Source organism: Balaenoptera musculus, chromosome 2, assembly GCF_009873245.2.
Source record: "Balaenoptera musculus isolate JJ_BM4_2016_0621 chromosome 2, mBalMus1.pri.v3, whole genome shotgun sequence".
NCBI lineage: Eukaryota > Metazoa > Chordata > Mammalia > Artiodactyla > Balaenopteridae > Balaenoptera > Balaenoptera musculus.
The window spans coordinates 171,788,747-171,804,380 of record NC_045786.1 but is presented as its reverse complement, the minus strand read 5'-3'; the positions used below and the strand labels follow the sequence as shown (position 1 = coordinate 171,804,380).

General features: G+C 32.6%; 1 long non-coding RNA gene, 8 other non-coding genes and 1 pseudogene across 9 annotated transcripts; all 10 read right to left on the bottom strand.

The window, feature by feature from the left end:
* Positions 1-289: 289 nt before the first annotated feature.
* On the bottom strand, positions 290-15,427 carry LOC118890750. The gene is made up of 9 exons (XR_005018820.1): positions 15,326-15,427; positions 13,431-13,468; positions 11,912-11,988; positions 9,859-9,944; positions 7,525-7,577; positions 5,470-5,533; positions 3,689-3,730; positions 1,236-1,320; positions 290-366 (listed from the first exon to the last, which is right to left on the bottom strand). It is a non-coding gene; the product is annotated as an uncharacterized LOC118890750 (long non-coding RNA).
* LOC118891466 lies at positions 856-927 on the bottom strand. The gene has a single exon (XR_005019036.1). It is a non-coding gene; the product is annotated as a small nucleolar RNA SNORD113/SNORD114 family (small nucleolar RNA).
* LOC118891463 lies at positions 1,618-1,692 on the bottom strand. The gene has a single exon (XR_005019033.1). It is a non-coding gene; the product is annotated as a small nucleolar RNA SNORD113/SNORD114 family (small nucleolar RNA).
* On the bottom strand, positions 3,082-3,152 carry LOC118891484. The gene has a single exon (XR_005019052.1). It is a non-coding gene; the product is annotated as a small nucleolar RNA SNORD113/SNORD114 family (small nucleolar RNA).
* On the bottom strand, positions 5,034-5,106 carry LOC118891515. Its single transcript, XR_005019078.1, has one exon. It is a non-coding gene; the product is annotated as a small nucleolar RNA SNORD113/SNORD114 family (small nucleolar RNA).
* On the bottom strand, positions 6,834-6,907 carry LOC118891505. Its single transcript, XR_005019070.1, has one exon. It is a non-coding gene; the product is annotated as a small nucleolar RNA SNORD113/SNORD114 family (small nucleolar RNA).
* LOC118891514 lies at positions 9,125-9,199 on the bottom strand. Its single transcript, XR_005019077.1, has one exon. It is a non-coding gene; the product is annotated as a small nucleolar RNA SNORD113/SNORD114 family (small nucleolar RNA).
* On the bottom strand, positions 11,228-11,302 carry LOC118891523. Its single transcript, XR_005019085.1, has one exon. It is a non-coding gene; the product is annotated as a small nucleolar RNA SNORD113/SNORD114 family (small nucleolar RNA).
* Positions 12,609-12,686, bottom strand: LOC118891527 (annotated as a pseudogene).
* On the bottom strand, positions 14,688-14,762 carry LOC118891532. Its single transcript, XR_005019090.1, has one exon. It is a non-coding gene; the product is annotated as a small nucleolar RNA SNORD113/SNORD114 family (small nucleolar RNA).
* Positions 15,428-15,634: the final 207 nt, after the last annotated feature.

The following is a 15,634-nucleotide window of genomic DNA, read 5'->3' as shown; positions in this document are numbered from 1 at the left end:
TTTACTAATGGTAATTAAATAAATATCTATGAATCACAAAAGCTCAAGGACAAGAGCCTTCAGTATCTTTATAATTTTCTTTAGAACCACTGCCTAATTGAGTACACTTCTTTCATTAATCACCCTCATTATTCTAAAGATAGATTAATCAACAATGATTCATACATTTCCAATTTAATCACTGGACCATGGTTAGTATTTTTTCTTATAGTGAATATTATTTTTAATATTTCAGAGAATACCCTAAACAAACTACCCACAGTAAGATGAGACCACTGACTATTACTCATGTTGGTTTCCATGTACAGGCAAATTCAGAGATTGTTGACCAAGACATATGTTTAAATCAGCTAAAGCGTGTCCATTCTAAAGCATAGAAAGCAGAGTAGATGATAACATGATTGAGATGTTTCCTCTACTGATCTTTGTATCTACATTTAATTTTCAGTGATTATGTTGTATATGAATTGGGTAATATATAACTTTTTCCTAAGAAAACAAACCACATTGAACCTTCTACTAACCCAGAATAAATACTGGCCATTATTTATATTATCTATAACATCCTTAGCTAGAGGAAACACCCTTGAACCATTTATTTCTTAACTGACTTAGTGTTTCCATATTTATTAATATTATCTCTAGCCTTAAATTTCTTCATAATTGGACGATGCTTCACCCTCTTCATCTTATTCATTTACATCTGCACATTGATTCTTTATTGATTCATTTATTATAATAGAATCAAAATCCATAAACACAAAGATCCCTGAGCATGAGCTTTATAAAATAAATCCTAAATCTGTCTATAGGATCATTTCCAACAGAGGCAATAAACTAGATTTCTTTTTTATGTTGGACCTCAGAGTTCCAGACACATATTCATCATGCACGATGCATACGCCACCAGTGGTCATCATTGGCCCAGGCCTGGCCTTTTTTTTTCCCCACTCTCGTCTACCTTTGTTTAGTAATTAATTCAACAAATTATCTAATAGGAATAAAATGAATACCTATGAAGCACAAAAAACCTAGAACATAGGCCTTGAATAGTTTTACTTCTGTCTATAGAATCGTTTACTACACTGATATATCTCTTTCATTAATCACCCTCAAAGTTTCATAAAGGAATTAATCAATATAATGCTGCATTATTAATCAATGGACCATGTCTGGCATTCTTTGTTTATATTTCATACTTTTCAAATACAGAGTGTTTACCCATAAAAACTCACATTTGTTTCTATGTGCCAAACACAGAGACAACCAGACATCTTGTGACCTTAGATGAATCCTCAAATCAGCTCCAACGCATCCATGCTGAGAAGTACAAAGCACAGAAGGTAATTTTAAAAAATTGAGACCTTATCTGCATTGACTTTGCTCTCCACATTTCAGCTATTCAGCCTCTTAGGGATTTATTAATTTTCATAATTTACAATGCTTCACTTATTCATATTTATTTGTTTATATTGACTGATTCTTTCATTTATCTGTTTATACTAATAAAATCAAAGTTCTTGAACACAAAAACCAAGAACACAATCCTTGTATATTACTAACATCTGTGAATACGGCAATTTCCAACAGAGGAAATAGACTAGATCTCTTATCGTGATGGACCTCAGAGTTCTTGACACATAGTATTCACCATCCATGACTCATACGCTACCAGTGGTCATCATTGGTCCAGGCTCAGCCCACTTTTTCTTCATTCACTTCTACATTTCTTTACCGATTAACTTATCGATAAAGCAACAATTGTAAAATAAATATCTATGAGTCAAAAAAAACTTGAAAATAAGACCTTCAAGAATCTCTGCAAACATATGGACACCAAGGAGGGAAAGCGTGGTGGGGCGGGGGGGGGGGGGGGGAGGATGAATTGGGAGATTGGGATTGACATGTATAGACTAATATGTATAAAATAGATAACTAATAAGAACCTGCTGTATAAAAAATTAATTAATTAAATAAAATTCAAAAAAAAAAGAATCTCTAACATCTCTCTATAGAATCATTTGCCTCCTTGAATTTACATTTCGCTAATCACCTACGTGGTTGCAAATATTGATTCATCAATATAATGTTTCATGTCAGTTCCATATTTATTAGGGGGCCATGGTTGGCCTTTTTAATTATATTTAACTATTTTTTTAATATTACAGTTAACATCCTAAACAAACCACCAAAAACAAGACAAGAACTTTGACTATTTCTTACACTTAGAGCTCATGATCATGCAAGGTGTTTAAGTTGGCTTGGTGCGCCCACTCTAAGAAGTACAAAGCAGAGAAGATGAAAAAAAAACTGAGATATTATCTTCATTAATCCCTGTATTTCACCTTTCATTACATCAGTAATTTAGGTATTCATTAATTGGGGGTAATATTTTTTGATATTTCCCTCAAGAAAATATCAAACTTGCCACTGAGCCAGAATAGGAATAATAATTATTACTTGTACTTTCTATAGAACCATTAGCCAAAGAAATAACATAAAACCATGTCCTTCTTAATTGAATCAGTGTTTTGAACATATATTAAGAGATTCTCTTCATGACATATTATCATAATTGGACAATGCTTCACCCTCTTTAGTTATTTGTATACAGTTGACCCTTGAACAACATGGGGTTTGAACTGCATGGGTCCATTTGTACATGGATTTTTTTCAATAAATATAGTACCTGTATTTTCATTTTAGGGATCTTTAAATCAACTAAGTGTGGGAAAAATTTGTGTTTGATTAGAGATCACAACATGTGGTATCAAAAGAACCAGGGTTTGAGTCCTGATTCTATCCAAACTATTTAAGATTCCTGGCCTTGGGTGAGTCATTTATCAATTCCTTTGCTTCTGAAGCAGAGATAGCCTTACAAGGACTTTCGACTGCATGGGGTTACACCATGTTGTTCAAGGGTCAACTGTATTTACTGATTGATTCTTTCGTTGATCCACCTATAATAACAGAATCAAATTCCATAACAAAAACTAAGAACAAGATCCTTGAATATTCCTAACATATGTCCACAGGATAATTTCTAACGGACGTATGGTATAGACTAGATTTCTTACTGGGTTGGACCTCAGAGTTCCAGACAAGTACTCATCATCCATGACTCATACCCCACCAGCATCACCATTGGTCCAGGATTGGCCCTCATTATCTTCAATCATGTCTGCATGTTTTTATTGATTAAGTAATCAATTCACTAATAATAATAAAATAAATGCCTGGAGGTCATAAAAACTTGAAACAAGATCCTTGAATATCTCTAACATTTCTCTATAGACTTACTTCCCACTGACAATATATATTTTTTTCATTAATTGGCCACAATGTTTTCTATATAGATTAATTAATACAATACTTTATATTGACCCCATTTTACTGTTTGAATGTGACAAAACCATGTCTTTATAGAGGGAGGTTTAAATCAACTGTGGCTCAAATTAAAATTGATAATACATTGTACATTAATTAATTAATTGAATAATTAACTGTGAAAATAAATAAAATGGTCTTTCTTTTTTCTCCTTAATTGACCACAGATGTACTGAATTGGCCCACACATGATCTCCATTCATTTAATTTGTACATGTAGCCATTTATTCCCTTCCAATAACAGAGTTAACACCCATGACAAACCACCAAACCAGAAGCAATTACTTTGACTGTTACTTACATAAGTTTCTATAGTCCTTAATTGAATCATTGCGCAACCATTCTGTAGAGTACAAAGCAAATATGAAAATAGACAGATTAGATTAGGTAGATAGATAGATAGATAGATAGTTAGGAGAGGCTAGATTCAGATTTTTCTAGTTGACTCCAAGTCAACAACTGATGAGGAATAAACCTTAGTGCTTGTTGTATATTAAAACTCTTCATGGTATATTGCTTGATTGATTGAATCAAGTATTAAATGTAACGAATATAATGAACACCTCTGAAAGCAACACCAGACAAAAGAATAAGAACTATGACTATTACACATGTCTGCTTGTGTGTCCCCTACCCAGTCAGGTAAGAGCTATAACAACTTTCTAAATGAACCTTTCTTGGAGAGAATTTGGTTAATCTGAGTCTTAGATTCAAGCACATTCTCAGCAACTGTCTATGCTTGTCCCACCTTTATATATGTATGTATGTATATAGCTATACATGGAGTCATTTTATCTTCCATTTTTTTTAAAGTAATTGCACCAACAAGCCAGGAAGAGAAATCCTCTCTAAATATATTGACCATTTCAAAAATTAAGAGCCTAGGTCTAGTTTTTTTATCTAGAGAGCAATTGTTAGAACTGGATTAATCACTCTCCTTGTTTCATAACACATGGTCCTCACTGGGCCATGCGTTACCTTCTTTCAAGGAACTGATTAAAATATTAACTTATTCCTTGATACGTTTATAATAATAACATTAATACTTGTGACTCCACAGAAACAGAACAATATTAACGCCTGTCCATATGCTCATTAGGCACAGAAAAAAGATCAGATAATTTTTTCTTGTTCTTTTTTTTAATTAAAAAGTAGAAGATCATTGAATTAATCATAACTGGTCATGTGACATTCTCAACATAGGTCCAAGTATAAGCCCACTCTCAATTACGTACTTATTTAATCAATAATTAATTTAAGTAAATGTTTTGCCCTTATCTTAATAAAACAAAAACCAACAACCCAACCCAGAAAAACAGCATGAGCTCTTACACCCATTTATTGAAATGCTCTTTACTCAAAATGGTCAGCTATAATCAATTTATTTTACTGGAACTCAGTGCTTCAGAAATGTATTAATAATGATTTTTATATTACATATATTACATTACATTCTCCCATATTTGGACCAGGAATAAACCATTTTGTCCTTATTCATTTATACTTTCTCAATTTATTCATGCATTGATTTACTGAAAATACAATACTCAGAAACCCAAGCACAAGAACAAACTCTTGAATATTTTTAACTCCTTGAACAAGTTCATTTCCTGTAGAGATAACAAAGAGGAATGAATCTTTTTGTAATGGACCTCAGAGTTATAGGGTTTAATCAAAGTCCTTGACTTCAGACACCCCAGGGTACTCATCATCGATCCAGGCTAAGCAATCTTTTTCTTCATTTATACCGTTGTTCATTGATCCACCAAGAGTAATAACATCAATATCCATGAATTTTAAAAAAGCCAAGAACAAGACCCTTGAATATGACCAACATCTGTGTATAGGCTCTTTTCCCATAAACTAGATCTTTCTCAATAGATGAGATCTCTTTTTGTAGTGGCCCTCATTGAGGTATGTATGGATCAATTATCATCCTTGCTTTGTATGCTTCCTCTTCCAGCTCTCTTGCATCTTCCTAATCTAAATAATTCAACAAACACTAATGAAAACTTCACTCCAAGATCTTTTGACAAGATCTTTTGACTATTATTATTTTATTTTAGTCATTAGAATCCTTACCCACAAAGGTAACAGTCAAGATCTTCCTCAAAACAGACTGATTAAAGCAGCCATGGTCTTCATTCTGTGGAGTTAAATGCCAATGTTCAAAAGAATGAACAGTTGAGAATTAGATTGATTTAAAAGGACATTAGTTGCGTGGTACTAGGTTAATCATTAAGTTGATTCAAGTGTCATTTTCATCACTGACCTGAGAACAGCACTCCTTTTTATTACTTGATTTAACTATTACTTTTAAATAATATAATGAACACTGTTGAATTCATCACTCAAAAATAAGAACTATGACTATTGCTCATATCTGTCTATAGACCCCTACCCACATAGGTAAGAGCCTAGATAATCTTTTTTTAATGGTCTCAATTTGTATAGAAATGGTTGAATTTAAAATCTGTGATTCATGGCATAGTCTGACCAAGGTCTATGCTTGACCCTACTCATATTTTAATTCAATTGTTCATTGTTTTATTTATTCATTTATGGACTTATTCATGGAATACTCGATCATATATTCAAATATACAAACACACGCACACACAAAGTGATAAACCCATGAACAACCCAGAATAGAAATGATCTTCATGTACATGTCTATATGTTCATACCTAAACTAGGAAGAGAGGATTAGTAGTATACAAAAAGATTAGTCATTATTCTTGCTTCTTACTGAGCCATGTTTGCCTCCTTTTAGACTGTTGACTGTGATTAGGACTTCATCTATTTACATGTAAGAATACATCAATATCTAGGAATTAACTAACATTAGATAGGAAACTTGAATAATATTTATTGTTGCCATATGTCTATTTCACTACACAGAGATTTAAAAACTAGATGCTTTTATTGTTTTTAATAAAACTCAGTGAACAGAGTTGGACTAATAATAACTCTTTTCATAAGGCACATTCTGAAGATGAGCTTTGCTCATTCTTTTTTCAATTAAATAATTATTTAATAAGCATTTATTTATGTAATTTTTCCCTTCTCTAAGTAAAAACAACCAACCAGCAAACAATCACCTACATCAAACAATAATTCTGAATCTTACATACATCTGTATACATATTCCTTCCAAAAGAGGGCAAACAGCCTTTATGTATATATTTCACTGGAATTTAGTGCTACGGAAACATATAACAATAATCCATGTTTCATTATATACTCTCATAACTGGTCCAGGCCCAGCTTCCTTTATATTTACCCATCTTCACATTTCTTCATTTATTCATGCATTGATTTACTTATGAAAATCAATCTATACCCAGAAGGTGTGGACGCCTGTGATCATGACACCTGAATATTCTGAACTTCTGCTATACACTCATTTCCATAAAGGAAAAAAAAGAGAAGGCCACTTTTAAATGATGGACCTCAGAGTTACAGATGGCTTTAATCAAAAGTTTTGATTCAGACACCCTCCAATCTCATCATTGGTCCAGGCTTGGCACTCTTTTTCTGTTATTTATACCTTCATTTTCCCATGAGTCACAGACTCCCAAGAACAGGATCCTTGATATAACTATGATAATTGTCTCTAGACTGATTTCTGACAGAGCTTTCAGACTAGATCTAAGTGTAGCCTTGTTTCATCTCAGTACCATCACAAAAAATGACCCATCATTGGGCCATGTTGATTTAATTCACCCAATTTTAAACATGCTGTAGTGAACATCCAAAAACCACAATGGTACCCTACATCTAGAACACACACAATAAGTTCCACCTTCTAAGAGTGTCCTCTAAACAATTAATAGGCTGGATCTCTAACAATATGGAAATGCTTAAACCAACTGCAGTGCAGAAATAATATGAAATAGCAAATGGTTCTGAAAATTAATTAAATGCCTTTCATTTCTTTTTAAAATGAATCTCAGAGGTGCTGAAATGTGTTAATTCTACTCCTTGGCCCATAACACATTCTTCACTATTGGTCCATACTTGGTGTTCCTGGATTTGGTTTTTATGTATACAGCCTTTTGTTCTCTTGAACCACCTCAGTGACCACACATGAACAAACCATACAAACAAAAAAAAGAAACTTTGATTGTTACTTACATTGCTCCTTACCTACAGAAGTAACAGCTAAGATCTTCATCATTGGACAATGACTGAATCCAACGTGGAGTGTTCATTCAGAAGGAAAAGGCAGATTTTTAAAAGAATGAAAAGTGTAAACTTAGATTTTTAAAATAGAAGTTAGTTCTGCATTACTAGATTAACCAGAAACATTGGTTTGTGTCACATTTTCATCAATCCATCCAACAGTGGTATCCTTTTCATCTATTGACTTAATTTTTAGTGTGAAATAAAATAATGAAGACTTTTTAAATGTTTTTATGAAGATGTTTTAATCTATCACCCAATATAAGAACTATAACTATTATTAATATTTGTCTATACCCCTACCTAATCGCAAAAAGGCCACATAATTTTTTTAATGGGGAAAACTTCTGCAAAATGTGATGAATTTAAATTCTTATTTCAAAAAACAATCTGACCCCTTGGTGCCATATACTTTAACTCATGTACTTATTGATTAATTTATTCACTCATTTATTTAATAATTCTAAGCATAATTTAATTATCTAGACTTTTTTTTTTTTGAAAGGAAATACAAACTGATAGAGCCATCTGCTATTCAAAACTAAATACTATTACATGCAACTTTCTCTATCAGCAATGACCAAAATGGTAGCCACTGGCCACTTATAGCTTGAAATGTGCCTAGTGTTACTAAGGAACTAAATTTTTATTTTTGGCTGTTTGAATTTAAATGTTAACAGCAAGATGTGTTTAGAGAGTGGGGTCTATATGATTCTTCTTAAAGATGGAGGGGCTCAGATCTTTTTTATTTAAGTGGATTTCTAGGCAATAAAACAGGATTAATCATGCTCCTTCACATATTACATATGCTCCTAACTGGCCCACAGTTTGTACTCTTCTAAATAATAGATTGAGATATGAAATTATGCTTTTACTCACTTATAATAATAGCACCAATATTGGTGAAGCCTAAGAACACTTGACAAAAATGCTGAGAGACACTAAATCTATCCATTTGATGATTACTCACAAAAATCATCAACATGCATTTACTTTTTTAAAAATAAAAATCAATGAACACAAGAGGGTTCATAATTAGCATATTCTCAAATCTCATGCTTAGACCTTTTGTATGTTTCAATAACTATCTAATCATTTGTATTTTATTTTTCATTATTGATTATATTAAACTACTACTTATTAAATGTTATATTAATATGTTTATCATGATTTGTTATATTACTATTGAATATATTTATTAAGTATTATTATTGTACAGTTATGTAAATATTCTTAAAGTAAGACATACAACCAGAAACTCACCACCAACCAAGAACAACATTGACGTTCACATATATCTATGCTCCCAAAGGAGGAGTAGCCTTGGTCTATTTTATTGAACTCAAATTTTCAGAAATGTATTAACAATAATTTTTGGTTCATAAGCTCCTTTCATAATTGGACAAGGTGTAGCCCTCCTCTTTATACTTTATTTATTCATACATTTATTTACTTACAATAATACAATACACATTCATAAACAACAAAAGGTCAAGAACACAATCCTTGAATATTTCTGACTTCCTCTGTAAGCACATTTCCCAAAGATGCAACGGACCTCAGAGTTACAGACTGGGTTTAATCAAAATGTTATTCAGATGCCCCACGCATACTCATCATCGATCCAGAGTTGGTATTCTGTGCCTTTGTTTGATATATTGTTCTTGACTTATTCATTGATTCATTAATAATAATACAGTCAATGTCCATTAAGATATTCATTAAGATATGAATATGTCTGTGAACATTCACTTCCTACAGAGCTAGAGAAGTAGCTCTCTTTGTGCAATGCAGCCCAGCATTGAAAATATGAGTAAATCCATTTCCTTGCATCATATCAGTTCCATATTAGCCATTCGTCCATGCTTGGACCTCTTTCACTTAACATCCATATTTTAAAGATGAACAATGAACTTCCATTTTATACCACTACTAAGAAAAATGCAAAATTTTCCATTTTTGTATATTCTCCTCCTCAGTGGGTTCACAGTCTATAACAATACCAATGGAGAAGTTTATATCCACTGTGGTAAAAAAATTAAACGGAATATTAAAATTTTCTGAAAATGAGTGAAATGCCTTTCATCTTGTTGTCCTAATAAATTCAGTCATGCTGAAATGCTGAAATGGAGTAATCAAAATTCTGAATTCCTAACACATTTTAATCATTGGTCAATGCATGACCATCTTGAATTGTTTGTGTATGTAGCCATTTATTCCTTCAAAACATCTCAGTGGATACCCATGACCAAGCCCCCCAAGTAGAACATGAACTTTATCACTTACATAGATCTCTTCTCTCTTTATCCAAAGAGGTAAAACTCAAGATCTTTGCCATGGGCTAATAATCAAATATGGTAGAGTTGTTCATTCTGAGCAGTAAAAAGCAAATTTTAAAAAGAATCAATCTACAATTACCCATTTTTTAAAATCAATAATCAGGTAACAATAATCCTTGGTTTGCTTTCTATTCTCAACATTTGGAAAGAGAGAGCTCTACTTTATATTTATTAACTTGTGCAATTTTTTAATTTTAAATAATACGATGAACACCACTGGATCTAGCATTAAATAGAAGAAAAATAACTATAATTATTAAGAATATGTCTCCCTACTTACTACCCACGAAGAGCCAAGATCATCTTTTTTATTGAACTTTATTTGTGTGGCATTGGATACATGGGAGATTCAACTCATGGCACAATCTCACCAATGGTCCAAGCTTTACCCTACTTAATATATTTATTAATTCACTCACTAATTCCTTTATTTAATTACTCATGGAATAATAAGACCATCCCTTTATTTTTCTAAAAGAATTCCAAAAAGCTTAAACAATCATCAAACCAGAACTGAAACACTATTATTTACAAATGTCTATGTACACCATTGGAAAGGCCTATGACTCTTTATCTTCCTGTGGACATCAGTTGTGTAAAACATGATGAATCACAATCTTTACATCCCATTGCATGCTTTCCATTGAGGCAATACTGGCTGACAGTTTTGAAAAATTGATTGAGATACAAAGGTATACATTTGTTCACTTATAATTAAACTTCAATATCTGTGACCCACCCACACTGGATAAGCACCTTGAATAATATTTACATTTGTCCTAATGTCATTACCCAAAAGAATAGCAAACTGGTTACTTTAATTTAAGTTTGTTTGTATGCAACATAAAATTGCATAAAAAGATTGAATTAATCACAAATGTGGTTGAATAAGAGTCTCATCATCATTCCATGCTTTCCCTCCCAATTACACAGTTTATTCAATCAACTATTTATGTAAATGTATTTCTCTTTCCTTAATAAAATGATCGATTGGCAACTCGCCTCCACACAAAACAAAAACATTGAGTTTTGTGTGCAAATGACCATATGCTCCTTACAAAAATGATAAGAGCCTTGACTATTAATTTACTGGGACTAAAAATCTCAAAATTGTTTTCGTAATTATCAATGTTTCATTACATGCTTTAAAAAGTAGTACACATATATCTCTCTTATTCCTCATTCACTGATATATTTCTTTATTCATAGGCTAAATTTATTCTAATAACGCTATTCACACCCCAAACCAAAAAGCCTGAGAATAAGGTGTTGTACGTGCATTTCCCACAAAGAGAATAATGAGATGTCTCTTCGCTTTGGACCTCAGAGTTGCAGATGGGCTTAATCAAAATTCTTGTTTCAGAAACCCCATGAGATTCATCACTGGTCCTTGATAGAAATTTTTTTTTCATTTATTGATTAACTTTCTGATGCACAAATAATAATACAATCACAAAATTCCAAAAACAGGATCCTTGAATTTTAGGTTCTCACCCTATAGAGCTAATAAACGACATTTCTTCTATAATGGAACTCAAACCTGCACATGTGGATGGGTCAACATCCCGGCTTTGTATCAAACCCACATTCAGCATTGCTTCCTGTGTGGCCCTCTTTTATTTAATTCATCTGTATGTCAAAGATGGTTCCATGAAAAATAATGAAACCACCATCTGAATCACCTCTGGGCTGCCCACAAAGAGTCATCAGCCCCTCTACCCATATGCAAATGGTGAAATCAACCATGGTAGAAAATAGAAAATAATATTAAACAGCTCGGAGAATAAATTAAATAACTTCTATCTCCTTTTAAAATGACCTCAGTTGTGCTGATTTAGATTAAACATAATTTGGGGTTTGTAACATATTCCCATCATTGGTCCATACTTGAAGTGTTTTATATATTTCATGTATGTAGTACATAATTATTACTTTGGAATTCTTCAGCTAACGTTCATGAATAAACCATTCAAACAAAGAATGTGAACCAAGGGACTTACTTATATTAGACTTTATGCTCCTTGCTTATGATAACAATTCTTTATTAAGTGATTAAATCAGCTGTCCTGTGTTCACTCTGGGGAGGAAAAAAGCAGATTTAGACTAGATTTCAATTTTTTAATGATTGTTAGTCAGGCAGAACTAGATAACAATAAACTTTGGCTCAAAAATGTAATTTTTAACTAATCCAGTATTGAATTCTTAGTTATGAATAATATAATAAACATTATTAACTCCACCACCTAGCCCAAGATTAAGATCTGTAACAATTACAAATTTCCACGAATATAAACATCTGTTAAGTACCTGGTTATTTAATAGATTATTGACTGATGCAAACACTTTTCCTTTTCCTAATTAAAAAATAGCAAACTACCAAAACTCAAAACATTGCCTCCTGACCACAGATACTCATATGTTCCATGTGAAAGAGGATTACAGACTAAACCTGTTCATTTTACTTCAGAATTGTATTAATATTAATACTTATTTTATTGCACTCTACTGATTGTTCCATAAGCAGATCTCTTCGTTTTTCAGATGTACATTTCTTTCTTTATTCGTGCACTGATTCACTTGCAATAATACAATCCATATCCATGAACCACAAAAGCCCAGGAACAAGTTTATTGTCTTTTCCTAACTTCTACTACTAGTTAATGTCTACAGAGAATATTTACTAGTTCTCTTTCCATAGTGGACCTCAAAGTTACACAGAGCGCTTAATCAAAGTTATTGACTCAGATACCTCCACCAATACCCAACATCGACCCAGGCATGTCTTTCTATTTCTTCATCCACTTATGCCTTCTTGAACTGATTCACTCGTTCATGAATTCACGGATAATTATACAATCAATAATCTTCGGTGACGCAAAACTAAGAACAAAAGCCTTAAATACAACCAAGATCTGTTCATTGCCCCTGTTCATGCAGAGCGAATAGACTCAGTCAATTTCACTGTGAGGCTCTGTTTTACATGTAGGGGTTAATCAGCATGCTTGCTTCATATCAATCCCTTTCTTAAGATTAGTGCCCACCTGCTACTCTGTCACTTGATTTGGCCTTACATTAAAGCTAGTGTAATCAACAACCACAGACCTATCATCTTAGCCCACAACTGACAAAAATGACATCTGCCATCTTCCAAAGTACTCCAGCCTCAAAGAGTTAACAACTGAGGTCTTAATCAATGAAGAAATGGATTCAGCAAATGTGGCAAGAATATTAAGTAGGAAGTTAAACTGCTCTGAAAATATGTGAAATGCCCTCCATCACTTTAGTAATGGTCCTTAGTCGGGCCGAGTCAAATTAATCATAAATGTTAGTTTATGACACATTCCAATCATGGGCTGGTAACTGGCATTCCTTAATTTCATGTACTATTTAACTATTTATTTTATTGAAATAATTTAGTGGGATCCCATTAATAACCCCCATCGGAGCTTAGAACACCAACATTGATGTTTCCTTAGTTCAGTCTTTAAGCTCCTTAGTCTCAGAAGTAAGGGTCTTCACCTTTAGAGAATGATTAAATCAGATGTGTGGTGTTCATTCTATAAAGAAAAAAAAGAGCCTATTATTAAAAACTATAGAGTTAGCTTTTTTCAAATTGTTATAACACATTCTCATCATTTTCCTAAGAATGGCACTCCTTTATTTACTTACTTAAATTTTACTATTAAATAATATGAATTCCACTGAATTCATTATTCAACACAAAATTAAAACTACAATTAGAGATATCTGACTTTACCTGCTACTTACATAGGAAGAGCCAAGATCATCTTATTGGACTTACTTCTGCAGAATTGGACATATTTAATATGTTTCATGGTACAATCTCACCAATCCTCCACTATATGGACTTACGGATTCATTCACCTACTGATTTATTTTATTTTTCAGGGAATAATATTATCATGTCTTTATTTTTCTAAAGAAAACTCAAAATGGTTAGACACTAACCCAGAATCAAATTACTGGAACTTGGAAAGGTTCAGGTGTACCATTCAAAAAATAGAAGAGCTTAGAATTTTTCCTAGAATATCTGACTCAGAAAACAAGATGAATCAGTATCCTGATATCAAAACATGTGTTCTGAATTGGTCTGTGGTTTGCTGACTTCTTAAAAATAGATTGAGATATAAAAGTATACCTTCTTTCTCTTATACAAACATATCAGTATCTGTGATCTTATCCACTAGACAAGAACACTGAACAAAATTTATGTCTATCTATGGTCATTGCCATTGAGAATAACAGACTTGCTTCTTTATTTATTGTTTTAACAAAAATCAATGAAAAAAAGGATTGGATTAATTAGAAGTGTTGTCTTACCAAACATTCTCATCAGTGGTCTCTGGCTCTCAATTACGTGGTTATTTAAACAAGTATTTATACAAGTAAATGCATTTGCATTTCCTTAATACCACAACCAGTGAGCAACCCACCACCAACACAGAACAAAAACTGTTATATACAAATGACCATACATATACCACCTTCCAGAGCAGTAACAGTCTCTACTATTAATGTATAGTAAAGAGTCAGAGTCTCAGCTAGATTTTAATAACAATCCATGTTTCGTTACATTCCTTAATAATAGGTACATGACTTATTATATTTTTTAATTTATTGATACATTTTACCTATTTATGGGTCAACTTTATAATAAAAATACAATCCATCCCCAAGAACCACAAAAGTACAAATACAAGGTACCATGTGCTCATTTCCCACAGAGGGAATAATTTAGCCATGTGTCTCTTTGCCATGGACCTCAGAAGTGCATATGGGTTTAATCAAAACTCCTGTTTCAGATACCCCATGGAACTCATCATCGATCCAGACACGTTGTTCTTTCTGTATTTACTTATTAATTGATCCATGAATAACAATACGATCATAAAACTCCAGGAACAAAATCTCCTTTTATAATGGACCTCAGAGAACATGTGTGATCAATCAACATCTATGCTTCATACCAAATCCACATTCACCATTGGTCCTTCTGGGTGTTTCTTTTATTTAGTTTGCCCATGTTTTAACGATGGTTCAATGAAAAGTGATGAAACCACCATCTTTAATCACTTCTCAAACACAGAGTCTTCCACGGGCTTGTGGGTTGCCACAGAGTTATCAGTCAGTGCTATATCAATACGAGAATGTTTAAGTCATTTGTGGAGGATCATATAATGTAATATTACGTAGATCTAAAAATGAACGAAACAACTACTGAATTAGACTGCTGAATTAGACTAAACATAATTTTTGATTCATAACATATTCCCATCATTGGTCCATATTGGGGATTTTTATTTCCTTTATACACATTGACTCTTTTGAAATACCACTAAATATTTGTGAACAAATCATCCTACCCAAGGATAGGAACTTCAAGTCTTACTTACTTATTTTTCTCTAGGTTCTTAACTCACAGAGCTAACTGTCAAGATTTTGCTTCTTAGAAAATGAATAAGTGTGCTGTCCTGTGATCATTCTGTGGAGGAAGAAGGAGAATTAAACTAGAATTTAAGCGTATTTTAGTTACTTGGAGCTAGGTAGTTATAAACTTTGGTCCTTTTTAATTAATCCAGTATTCGACTTTTACTTTTAGATACTTTTAGTTATAGCCACTGTTGAATTCACACATAAGAATAAGAAAGATATTTATCAAAAATATCTTTATAGTTTAACAGTTTTAACAGAATAAAAGACAA